Source organism: Ornithorhynchus anatinus, chromosome 3, assembly GCF_004115215.2.
Source record: "Ornithorhynchus anatinus isolate Pmale09 chromosome 3, mOrnAna1.pri.v4, whole genome shotgun sequence".
Lineage (NCBI taxonomy): Eukaryota > Metazoa > Chordata > Mammalia > Monotremata > Ornithorhynchidae > Ornithorhynchus > Ornithorhynchus anatinus.
Window position 1 is genome coordinate 59,739,655 of NC_041730.1, and position 13,778 is coordinate 59,753,432.

Consider the following 13,778-nt stretch of genomic DNA (forward strand, 5'->3'; position numbering starts at 1 on the left):
ATGATCTGAAAATTCCACATGAATGCCATTTCTTAGTTCAGTCAAGGAATCAATAAATCATATTTACTGAGGTCTTACAGTGTGCAGAGCACTGTACTAAGCACTTGGAGAATACAAGAGTTGGTAGACATGTTACCTGCCCACAGTGAGCTTACAATCTACAAGGTACTTACAGATGATACCCTTAGACTGATTTGCTCCAGAGACTTTGGTGGAATCATTTCCGAGAGGGATCTTAGCCCTAGTACATGAAATCTAATTGCTCTAAGACACCCTAAGATACTTGCTGCTTTAAAGAAAAATCCTGTTCCTCCCTACTTATTATGCTTTTCTTGGGATTTGCAAAATATCATAAAACATTTCAGCTTCAGGAACAAAGAACATACCTTTGTCTTTACTGTTATGCCCTCTGTTAAATTTTCTTCAGGAAAACAAGTCTCAGTTTCTCAGTAAGACATTCTATTCTTCTAGGTGATCCTTAAATTATTAAGTTGTACATAGAGAGAGAGAGAACATTTGGACCAAGTGCAGAAGTTTGTTTTGTTTTTTTTCCTCTTTCACTACTCTCACCTTTCTAAAAAATTAGTGCCTTAAAATTTAACCTTCATCTCCAATCCATCTGAAGCTTATGCTCATAACTCACTCTAGGAGGGACATTAGTGAATGAGAGTTTTCTCCCAGGGATTTACCATCCTTCTGTTTTAAATCAAAAAATGCTTTTGCCAATTAGCCAAAGAAGACAGGCGATAAGCTTCTTGAAAAATCCTTTACTATGCCCTCTGGATTTTCCTCAACCTATTCTCTAAAACTGTATGTGTAATAATAGACGCTAAAGATATATGTAACCCAAAATGACACATATGAGTACCAGTGTATACCCAAGATGAACAAAGGAGGTTTGCAACATCACAATACTGGTTAAAATGACAAGTAGTTGCTGCAAAACAGGAGTCAGGGAATCGTTGGCTCGGAGAGTCATATTGAGGAGAGATAAATTGTTTCTGGAATAAGTAAGGCTAGAATCTGAACTCTAGTAGGGGTGCGATGTTTTTGTTGCTTTGCTGCTGTTGGCCTGCATTTAAGGAATACAGTAAGGAAGCCAAAGCTTCTAATAATAGAATAAGCACAGCCTAGTGGAAAAAAAGAGCATGGGTCTGGGAATCAGGAGACCTGGGTTTTAATCCCAGGTCTTCTACTTGCCTGCTGTGTACTCTTGAGCAAGTTACTTAAATTTTCAGTGCCTCAGTTTCTTCATCTGTGAAATGGGGAATAAATACCTGTTTTTTTCCCTTAGATTGTTAGGCCTATGTGGAGAAGGGATATCTAATCTTATTTTCTAACTTCCCCCATGCTTAGTACAGTGCTTGGCATGTACTTATGCCAAGTCCTTAATAAATCATCATCATCATCATCAATGGTATTATTGAGTGCTTACTGTGTGCAGAGTACAGTTCTAAGCACTTGGGAAAGTACAATACAACAGAGTTGGTAGATATATTCCCTGACCACAATGAATTTACAGTTTAGGGGGAGGGATACACATGAAGACAAATAAATTATTTATAATATATATTTTATAGATATGTACATAATTGCTGTGGGGCTAAGGGTGGGATGAAAATCAAATGTCCAAAGGTCATGATCCAAGTTCATAGAAGACACAGAATGGAAAGGGAACCAGGGGAAAGAGGGCTCACCTGGGGAAGGCTTCTTGGATGAGATATGACTTTAATAAGGCTTTGAAGGTGGGGAGAGTGGTGGTTTGGTGTATATGGAGGGGCAGTGAGTTTTAGGGAAGGGGCAGAACTTGGGAAGGGGGTCAGTGGCAAGATAGATGAGAGCAGGGCACAGAAAGCAAACGGGGGCTAGAGAAGCAAACAGTTGAGGCTGGGCTGTAGTAGGAAGTCAAAGAGGTAAGGTAGGAGGGGGTTAGCTGATTGAGTGTTGTTTAGACAATGGTAAGGAGTTTTTGTTTTATGCGAAGGTGAATGGGTAACAATTGGAGGTCCTTAAGGAGTGGCGAAACATGGCCTGAGCGTTTTTGTAAAAAAATGAGTGGGGCAGCAGAGCGAAGTATGCACTGGAGTAGGAAAAGACAGGAGACAGGGAGCTCAGTGAGGAGGAAGATGCAGTAGTCAAGACTGGTTAGGGTAAGTGCTTAAATCAGCATAGTAGCAGGATTTGGTGACAGACTGAATATGTGGGTTGAATAATAATTATTATGGTATTTGTCAAGTGCTTACTATGTGCCAGACACTTTAGTAAACGTTGGGGTGGATACAAGCAAATTGGGTTGGAAACTAAATTTATCCCTGTCCCATATGGGGCTCCCAGTCTCAGTCCCCATTTTACAGATGAGGTAACTGAGGCAGAGAGAAGTGAAATGACTTAACAAAGGTCACACATGAGACAAGTGACTGAGCCCTGATTAGAACTCATGGCCTTCTGACTCCCAGGCCCATGCTCTATCCACTAGACCATGAGAGCAATAAGTTGAGTACAATACCAATTTTACAGCTAGTGAGATAAGGACAATAGTGGTATTGTCTACATTGATGGGAAAGACAGGGTGAGGACAGGGTTTGAGTGGGAAGATAAGGAGCTCTGTTTTGGACATATTTAGTTTGAGATTTTCTCAGGACGTTCAGGTACAGATGACCTGAAGGCAGGAAAAAATGTTAGACTGCAGAGAAGGGAAGAGTAGATTTGGAATCATTTGCATAGAGATGGTAGTTGAAGCCATGGAATTGCATGAATTCTCCAAGGGAATGGGTGTAGATAGAGAATAGAAGGGGTCCCAAAGCTGAGCCTTGAGGAACCCCGACTATCAAAAGATGGGAAGCAGAGGAGGAGCCTGTAAAAGGCACTGAGAAGGAGGGGCCCGTGAGACAGAAGGAGAACCAAGAGAGGACAGTGTCAGTGAAGCCAAGATTGGATAAAATTTCAAGGAGAAAGGGGTGTTCCATAATGTTATAGGCAAATGAGAGGCCAAGGAGGGTTAGAATGGAGTAGAGGCTGTCATACGTGGTGAGAAGAAGGTGGTTGGCTACCTGAAAATGGTCTGTTTCTTTGGAGTGAAGAGGGTGGAAACCAGATTGGAGGGGATCAAGGAGAGAGTTGGAGGAGATGCAGTGGACACAGCAAGTATAAACAGTTCTCCTAAGTAGTTTGAAGAGGAATAGTCAGAGGGAGAGGGGATGATGATTGGAGGGAGCCATGGGTCAACAGAAGGATTCTTTTTTTCAGGATAAGGGATACGTTAGCATGTTTGAAACCAGTGGAGAAGCCACTGTTGGAAACTGAATGGTTGAAAATGGGCAGCCAAGCTGGAAAGAAAGGATGGGTGGGGAGGGTCAAGTGTGAAGAGATAAATTATGATGGGATGGGGTTAGAAGTTCAGGTAGAGGGGCTAGATTTTGAGAGGGGGCAAGAGAGCTCTGGATGAGTCAAAGAGGGTTGAGGAGGAGAGGAGGACTGGAGAGGAGCAGGGAAGATTTTAGGGAGATCACGCATGATGGTTTCAATTTTGTTATGAAGTCGGTGGTTAGGTTATTAGCAGCAAGAGATGGTAGGGATTGGAGAACAGATGCTTTGAGGTAGAAGTTATATGTCACAATTATTATTAACATAATTAATACTACTACTAATAATAAAAAAGGCATTAGTGTAGCGTAATATTACCCCTACCACAAACTTTAGATTTATTGCACTGGGAGACCAAGTTGCAGTATTAAAGGTATGTATCTACTTGATGAAAAGAGATTTGGTTACACACATAGAAACTAAATTTATCATTCAGAGTCTTTTGACGTATCTCAGATAATTTTACCTTCTCCAGAGTTGTGAATCTGACCATGACCACAGGCTTTAAAAAATTAATGAAGAGAAACCCTTAAAATAAAAAGTAGAGATCATTAGATGGGAAAGAACTTTGCATAACCAGGAAAGATTCAGGAGATACCAATTGATGAAATGACCAATTCAGAAAACCTGTGAGAAATGGGGATTTGAGAGCTCAAAAGTATTCTTCAATAGCAAAACAGCCAGTTGAGGTGAGAGACAGGCAGCAATAATGAGAAGTCCCTTTCTGATCTAATTTAAATATTACTTTGGATGAAAAATGAGCACCTGCAACATGTGTATAGGAATATGTCTCTTGAGGCAAAAAGGGAGTTCCACAAATTTGACAGTTTCTGGACTCCCTGGTTCATGTTTTTGGAACAAAAATATATCTTATTCCAGTCAAATGCCTAACTACCTGAGTAGCAAATCCAACTTTTGGTCAATCATCCTTGACGGAGTTTTCTTTCAGTGTTGACAGGGTCTGTTCTGTCTTAGCTTCTCCTTCAATTTCAACATGAAATAAAAAAAGGCAATGAATATATTTCTGACCCCATAATTGTTTGAAGCCCTATGCAACTGAGGCATTGAAACTGGACCTTCCCTCTGAATGCTGCAATTGTTCATGACACAGAGTACTTCAGAGAAGCTTTGTTCTTTAGTGACAAGAGTATGTGCCTGGGAGTCAATGGACCTGGGTTCTTATCCTGTCTGTGCCACTTGCCTGCTGTATGACCTTGAGAAAGTTGCCAAGCTTCTTGAGTCTTGGTTTCTTCATCTCTAAAATGAGGATTAAATATCTGTTCTCTCTTCCCTTCAGACTAGGAGCCCCTTGTGGGACAGGGATTGTATCTGACCTTGGATTTACCCTAGTGCTTAGTACAGTGTTTGGCACATAGTAAGAACTTAACAAATACCATTCTTATTAGAGGAAGAGGGAAAAACGTTTTTGTAATAGGTTAAAGGCTCTATTGTCCTCCTTATGCTTGGCTTATAATAATAATGATATCAATGATGATAATGGTATTTGTTAAGCATTTACTTTTTGCCAATTGCTGTACTATGCACTGGAGTTGATACAAGTCACTTAAATCAGATACAGTCCCTATTCCTTATAGGGCTAATAGTCTTTGGACAGAAAAATATTCTCTCCCACTATTGACCATGGGTTCCTCCTTTCTTTTAATTCCAGCTCAAGTCCATCTCCCCCTTCAGAAAGCTTTCTCTCATTTCACCCCACCCATTCTCCAAAGTGCAAGCCCAACTATGTCTTATTTGGTTCACTCAATCTTATTCATACAGTGAATGCCTACTTTGTCTCCACGGCTATATTCAGATTTGAGGGACTGGATCTTCTCTTCAAAATGTAACCCTGGTTCACAGTTATGCACTCTGTGTATGGTCCGCATCTATCAACAAGATGAGGATGATCAAGATGATCATGATGATGGCAAGAAAACTAAATTGACAATGAAGATGGAGACCAAATCAAAGAAGGCATCCAGTAGGAAGAAGAGGCAAAAGAAGGAGCTGAAGAGATAAATGTGAGAGTAGAAACATATTACAAATTGTTTTATTTTATTAAAAAGCTTAGAAAGAAAACCTGCCTCCCTCCAAAACTCCTCCAGACACTCATTATTTTGACTTATACAAAGCACTCAGTAATGGAAATGAGTCTGAACCAAAAGTTAGAAAAATGCTATGGTGTCAACCGCACTCAAAGAAAAAATAATTACTTAGTCATTTTAATTACAGATGCAGAGCAAAACAATTGCCTGCTATTTACTTGTGTATGCCAAGAACGACTTAATATTAATAAATATTTGTTGGAAATTACTTTGTAAATTTTAATTACTTAACAAAAGCAATAAAACACTTTTTAATTAAAAACTGTGTACGCCCATAAGTAAAATGACCCTTTTTATAACAATAAAGCTGTTTACCTTCCTACATGTGAAGACCCTAACAGGGGCCTAGAGTTAGAAAGGGTGGAATGGGAACGAAAGAAAAAGGATTCGTTATGGACTTCTGTGTATTTTTAAACCATCTTCTTCCCACTGGGAAGATACCTAGGCTTCTGCCCTGGAAAACAGAGCCTTGAATATGGATAAGGATTGTTGTTCAACCTGGAGTTGGAAGTATCAGTCAATCCATCAGTCATATTTTTGGAGTACTTATTATGTTCAGAGCACTGTATTAAACATTTGGGAGAATACAATATAACAGGGTTGGTAGACATGTTCCCTGCCCTGTGAGTTTACAGTCTAGAGGGATTAACCAATCAAATGATGTCTGGCTCCTTAGCTTTCTTATAGATGGATGGAATAAGGTGTCTCTTGTTCTTCCTGACCCTACTGGGTTCTGGTCATTTCTTTCTGTGGCTCTCCAAAGTTAAGCAGAAGGTCCAGGCTGTCATTAGAACCTTCCAGCCCCCTTGGTTTAGTCATTTTAGTCACACTTTTAAGCACTACTGAGTTACAGGATGAACCTAGTTTGTCTTCCCTGACTAGGCCCTCAATTCCTCTTCTGTTCCCTTCTACATATCACTTTCACTATTCCCTCTATTCACCCTTGCCTCAAACCCAGAACACTGATGTCCATATCCACAGTTCATTTTTTTCTATTAATGTCTGTTTCTCCCTTGAGACAGTAAGCTCGTTGTGGGCAGGGAATATGGCAACCAGCTGTTACACTGTACTCTGCTAAGTGCTTAGTAGAGTGTTCTGCACAGAGTAAGTGCTCAATTTTTTTTAGTGGTATTTATTTAGTGTTTACTATGTACCAGGAACTGAACTAAACACTGGGGTAAATACAAAATTGTCAGGTTAGACACAGTCCCTGTTCCACACGGGACTCATAGTCAATCTCCATTTTATGGATGAGGTAACTCAGGCCCAGAGAAGTGAAATGACTTGCCCAAGATCACACAGCAGACAAGTGGTTGTTTGGGATTAGAATTCAGGTTCTTCTGAGTCCCAGGCTTGTGTCCTATCCACAGGCCATGCTGCTTCTATGATTGATTGATTAACTATGGAAGAAGAGTTTGGTCCTTGGGACAGAGGATAGCTGCCAGTGACTGGGCTTTACCCAGCTGTTTGGATCCAAGACTTTTCTGTGGTTGGTCCTAGCCCCAAAGAACTAAATCCTTTCAGATGAACCCTCCACCTAAATGATTACTGCCAAGTCAGCATAGCCACACAACATCAAGGGCTTTAGCAGTAAGATTAGGAGGAAGATGGGGATGAAGAGAAGGCAGAAGAGGAGGCAGAATAGAAATAGGAGTAGTAGTCATGGTGGTCATAAAGTATCGAGTGACTATTTGGTGCTTTGCACTGTACTAGAAGATTGGGATGGACAGAAAAACGAAAGAGCACTTTCCCTAACCACAAGGAACTTAACCTCTTGTAGGGGAGACAAACATAAACATGTACAATTAGAAAGGTGAAAAATAAATCAGTGAATCTGACATATCAATCAATCAATCCATTGGATTAATTGTGTGAGTGAGTGCTTAATGAGTGCTTAATGTGTGCAAAACATGGTAGGATCCTGAGTGCTCAGGAAGGAATCAACGTACTCAAGCTAGGATGTGAAAAAGTAGAACTAGTCAGAACATTCCAATTGCAGTTCTTTTGCCTCCATTATAACCAGTACTCCACCCTCTCCACCCATTGACAAGCAGAATAGATTTCTTCAATCAAAAGATAATTGGTATTTGCTTACTGGAAATTACTATCAATTAGTAAACATGAGTACAAATGACTTGCATAATAGAAATATTATTGTACTCTTATTAATAATTTCAAATACCAATTTGGTATAATTCTAACTCATCCATTGCAGGGGGGTGTCAAATTCCCCCACTGGCTAGAAGACAGAGTGGGAGAGGAGCAACCCTACATTTCAGACACTTTGTTCATCCATCCAGGGTTAGCAAGGATAACCCAGGGCCATATTCTCTTAGATTTTGAGAAAGAATTCATTGGACATGGCCTTAAAGTTGTAAATCTTTATAAGAAGCAAATCTGTCCTTGCCTAATGCCATAAAATAAGATCACATGCTGCAACATCTCTGTTCAGACACCTGGTCCTCCGGCTCAGTTCTCTGTCTTAAACTGGGACAAGACACTTGGAACATATCCTCTTGGGTGCATAATTCTAGCACCATGAACCTAACACCTACATAGGCATCTAAACCCCTGTCTAGGCTCAGCTTTGCCCTTTCTAACACTTAATTTGGTATACCTTGTTCATCATCTGATTTGATATAGTAAGCGCTTAACAAATACCAACATTATTATATACTATGATTTTTATTTACCTAATAATATTGGTAGTAGTCGTACCACCATGATCATATTGGATGAGAAATAATAATCGTAATATCATTTATTAAGCTCTATATGCCAATCACTGTGCTGAGCACAGGGGGAGTTATAAGATAATGACATTGGACACAGTTCCTGTCCACCATGGGTCTCACAGGCTAAGAATGGAGAATAGGTATTTTATACCCATTTTATAGAGGAGGAAACTGAGGCCTAAAGAACTCACACAACTTGCTCAAGATCACACTGAAGGCAAGTAGCAGAGCCGGGATTAGAACCCAGGTCTCCTGATTCCCAGACCAATGCTCTCAAGGAGATGGTTTATGAGGCAAATGAGGACTTCATTCATGTTGAGGTAAATGATGTCATCAACTTTCAGGCAATGTTCTTCTGGTAATGGCTTCTCTCTTGCAGACGTCTTGTTTCCCTCTAAAACATTCCTTCTCTAAAAGGTAGATTCTCCCAAACCTTATTAGAGTTGTAGTCCCTTCTCTAATCCTGACAGACACATTCTTAAAACAGCCCATTAGTGAACTTATCATTTGCAAACTATTGTTTCAAAGGGAAATCAGGGAATGTGTTTCAACCCAACTATAAAACTCACATTTAGTTCCATTCATGAATATATTCATGTGAATTTATGTAAATAAAAAGTACAATTTGCTTTTTTGATGCCATAGTGCTACTTTTAGAGACACTGCATGTCAAAATATTGTAAAGACAAAACTAATCCCTGGAAAAGTCACACAGGCACACACACACACAAATATACACACACACACAATTCTAATGCAGTGTCTATTGGTGACTTTAAATTGGCCACATTCTCTCTCATTTCATACTGAAGTACACATGCATATGGCCAGCTACCACAATTCTTTGTGTTTTAAAATATCTTAATATTTTACATTAGAAATAAGATACTTTAGGTTAAAAAGTGATGATATGGGCATGGTTGATTAAAAATTCTAGTAGTTTCTCACACTCTAATCCGCAAACTCTTTGTGGGCAGGGAATCTATACCTATTCTTTCATCCTGGCCCTCCCATGCTCTAATTACAGTGCTCTCCATACAATAAGCCCATGCTCAAGAACTACCATTGGTTAAAAGATTCATCCCACCTCTGACTCATTGCTCAAACCTTTTCCCACACCTAGGATACCCTCCATATTCAGATTTTATAATAATTATTACTGTTGTATTTGTTAAGAGCTTACTATGTGTCAAGCACTATTCTAAGTGCTAGGTTAGATACCAGTTAATAGAGTTGGACACAGCTCTTGCTTCACATGGGGCTCACTTTCTAAGTAGGAGGGAGAACAGGTATTGAATTCCTATTTTATATTTGAGGAAATTGAGGCATAAATAAGTTAAGTGACTTGCCCAAGTTCACACCTCAGGCAACCTGCAGAGCTAGAATTAGAACCCAGCTCCTCTGACTCCCAAGCCCTGGCCTTCCCAAACCTCTTCCTTCCCTGCCTCTGATTACCCCAGGCTATTTCACTTCCTCTAGGAGACCTTCCCCGATCAGTCCTCACCACCATCTGGATCATGTCATCCCATCAGCTGGGCTTAGCTTTCATGTTTATCTCTTTATTAGTTGTAATTTATTTACCTACTTATGTTTTTTATTAACATCTACTCTCTCTCACATAACTCTTAGTAGTCATCAATTTGGGTTTGCTGCCTCTCTTATTAGATTGCAAGCTCCTCAAGGGTAGCAATGACAGCTTGTATCCCTTTGATTGGCTCCCCAAACATCTAATATGCTCAGTTGCACCATATTGTGTGTTTTTGCTAAGCACTTTGGTGAGAACATGATGATAGAATATAGGTATTTTCTTCTAAAAAAGCACATTTATCTAGATTCAGTGGGATGAAAAGTTGGAAGAAGGAGTTAAATCAGTCAGTCAATCCATGCTATTATCTTCTCTACTCCATCTTAATCCTCCTCAACCTCTCAGCTGCCTTCAACACTGGATACCACCCCCTTCTCCTTGAAATTTCATTCCACCTTGGTTTCACTGACACTTTCCTCTTCTAGTTCTCCTCCTATCTCTCTGACCACTCTTTCCCAGTCTCTTTCATGGGCTTCTCCTCTGCCTCCCACCCTCTAACTGTGGGGTGCCTCAAGGCTCAGGTCTAGGTCACCTTCTATTTTCCACAAACACCCACTCCCTTGGAGAAATCATTTGCTCCCATGGCTTCAACAACCATCTCTAGGCAGATGATTCCCAAATCTGCCTCTTCAGTCCTGATTCTACACCCACTCCCGTGAGAAGTCATTCACTTACACTGCCCGTGCTGTTCAATCAATCAATCAATAATTCAATCAATTGTATTCATTGAGGGCTTACCATGTGCAGAGCACTGTACTAAGTATTGGAAGAGTAACCACTGTAGTAAAACAGAATTGATAGCTTTGTTCCCTGCCCACAAAGAACTTGCAGTCTAAAGGGGCAGCTAGAGATCAGTATAAATGAATAAATTAATGTTAGGGTATATATGTGTTGTACCTGCTAGACCTCTCCCTTCAACTTACACAAGTACACACACACACACACACACAAAGTTAGAAAGTGTGGATTCATCAGACTAATTGCAAGACTGATGGCCAAGTTCATGGGCTCCTAATTATGCTTTCCTCCTCAATGTTATCTCCCTTGGATCCCAGTAGTGTAGACTAGTAACTTGGAAGCAACCTGTCAGGTGAAACAAAAAGATTCATTTTCCCTCTGTTCTCTTCACAGCATGGCTATGAGAGCTGGAGATTTGGCCCTCAGCTAAATCTCAGCTAAACTAGCTATTGGGCTGGAGTAATAAAAGGCTGACCAGAACCTGAGGTGGTCCCCTAAACACAATTCTACCTCCAAAACAATCAACTTTCATCTAAACTCAACCTGTTTCTATACTTATTAGCTGCCATTTACTCACCTGTCCACTATGATGAATGACCCCAGTTCAGTCTGAACCTGGAGTCTGAGCCAGATTGAGATCCACTAAAATATATTTTCAAGCCTTGTTCCCAGACTAGACTGTTCCTTGTTTTCCATGGAAATACAGCATTTCCATCAGCTTCAACCTTGCCATTATGTGTCAGTGTTGGAATCAGCAACTTCTTTAATCACGTTGATCCCTAACATGCTTGAACTAATACAAAATATTCCTTTTATCTGTGTCCCTAAAATCCCAGGACTTTGGCTGAGTCTTCAGTTAAAGGCAAGGGATTATGCTTTGCTATTTCATCAGCGGCTGCCGGTTTCTCTAGTGAGCCAAAATTCTGCTGGATGCCAGAAGGACCCATAGAATAGCTTCACCTTGAAACGGTTCTGTCAGAACACCGTTACTTAGAGCCTCCAATATCCACAGAGATTCCCAAACCATCTTTAGGTGCCAATCTTTTCTGGATGTAAGGAGAGTATGTCCACAAGTGCATGGAACCAACCTAATGACAGATGGGAAAACGTTTGCAGTATCAATGGACATGTTAATGGCATTATCCAAATCAGACTCGCTAGTTAGCCAACATCCAGAGGGTTTGATATAAGGTGGTGTTTTGTAATTAAGGATAGAAAACATTGTATTGAGGTCCTACTGTCTAGGAGTTTTATCAGCGAGGAGGTGTAATATTACTAGTATTTAGTAAGTGCTTACTTCTGTTGCACTGTACCCTCCCAAGTGCTTAGTAAAGTGCTTTGCACATAGTAAGATCTCAATAAATGCCATTGTTTGATATACTGTGTGCAGAGCACTGTACTCGTGCTGGACGAATAGTGGGAATTAAACACGGTCCCTGTCCCTGATGGGTCTCACAATCTGGAAGTTAAAGTGGTTTAAGTGATTGGTGACAGAACCAACAGAAGCAATGTGTCTTGTGAGCAGGGAACATGTCTACCAACTCTATTTACTGAGCTTTTACTACAGTATTCCACACACAGTGAGCACTCAATAAATGATTAATTGACTGATGAAGCATTAAACCAAGAGAAACAAAAACACAAATTGGGCTACAAGTCTTGGTGGTGATGAAGGATTTCGAAAGCTGGCGGGAGCAATCTGGGAGTGGGAATTCTTGGTGGTGGGAGGGAAGACAGCAGTTACATGATCCTCACCATGGCAGCAATGGAAGTGTCCCACAGCACACAGAAAAGCTTTTAACTCCAGGTCAGAGAGCAGGGAGCATGTCTATTTCTACAAAAATGTCGTTCATTCTATATTGGTTTTTGCCACTAGTTTTTCCTATAGAGAAGAAAGGATTTCCACCAGTGAGTCTATGGAAAGCAGCCAGTCTACTGTTAGTGAATGAGCTTTGCCAGAAACTCCTTCAATCTTGAATTTCCCTCCAGCAGGGTAATCCTGATTATTAGTAACCTGAAAGTTTTCACTAAACAGGGGCTACTTATTCCTGCAATGTTTTGGATCACAAAGTGTGTGTATGTGACTGTGTGCTTTAAATAATTGTCACCTCCCCACCCTGAGCTGGCAGAACAAGCCTCGATCTTCACAGAAATGAACAAGGGAATTCTGACAAAATTATGGAGGTGACTGTTGATTCTATTCCTCCAAATGCTCTTCAGTTTGATCTTTCCAGATAATGGACCAAGATTTTTCCCTTTCCTGGGCCCTCAGACAGTTACCTAAGAGACGGTGGCTAGGGTCAGCTCCATCCCTAGGACAGTGACTACTGTTTCTTGCATTTGAAAAGCTAATAGGAATCTAGAAAGGTTCCTTAATAAATACAATTACTGTTACTACCACTACTCTCCCTGGACCTGACTCCTATTCCTCTGACACCTCAGTGACCACTCAGCAGCACAGCATGCTCATCTATTACCACAGTGATGAGGGAAGAGAATCTGTTAATGTAATATTGCCATATCCAGGGTGAAGTAAATCTTGAAAATCTGTTTTATGTTCTCAGGGAATCGGGGAAGTTCTTGAGAATCTGGATGGCCAGATGTTTAAATACCATGTCTCACCTCAGCATGTACTATTTCAGGCTCAAGTTGGTGCTGCATGTTCCCTTTTGCTTATACTGGCCTTCAAATCCCCACTCCCCAAAGTCTGGTGTGAGAAATTGCCAAGAAAAAATAATTCAGCTGGATTTCCCAAACTGAGGTAAAAACATGCAGCATTTTTAGTGTGTTTTTTCATGAGGCAATATTTGCATAAATTTTTGTATTCCTTCACAAAAGACTGTAAATAGGGAAATGAATAGGTAAAGAGACCATTATGCTACCCTTGATTCAGGTGATTAGATAGCACAGGAGCAAACTTGTTCCACATCCCGTGTCAGTCAACATGAGTAGTCATATTATTTTGGGAAGAAAGCAAGATTTGTAATTGGAGGGGGAGGAAGACTTCTGTGAAATGATGGGGAAGGAGAACTCTTGTCCAGATATGAATGGAAGGACAAATAGATTGTAAGAGAGACTCTAGAGGGAAATGAAGTCCTTGTCTCCCTCTGGTTGAGATCTATATGGTCTAATGGTCATCTATGGAGGGGAAACAGATTAACATTTTGACAAGGAAAATGGAGGTCAGAGAGGGTCAGAGTATATCCAAACAATTATCATTTATACCCTTTCTTGTCAGTCTATAGCACTCAC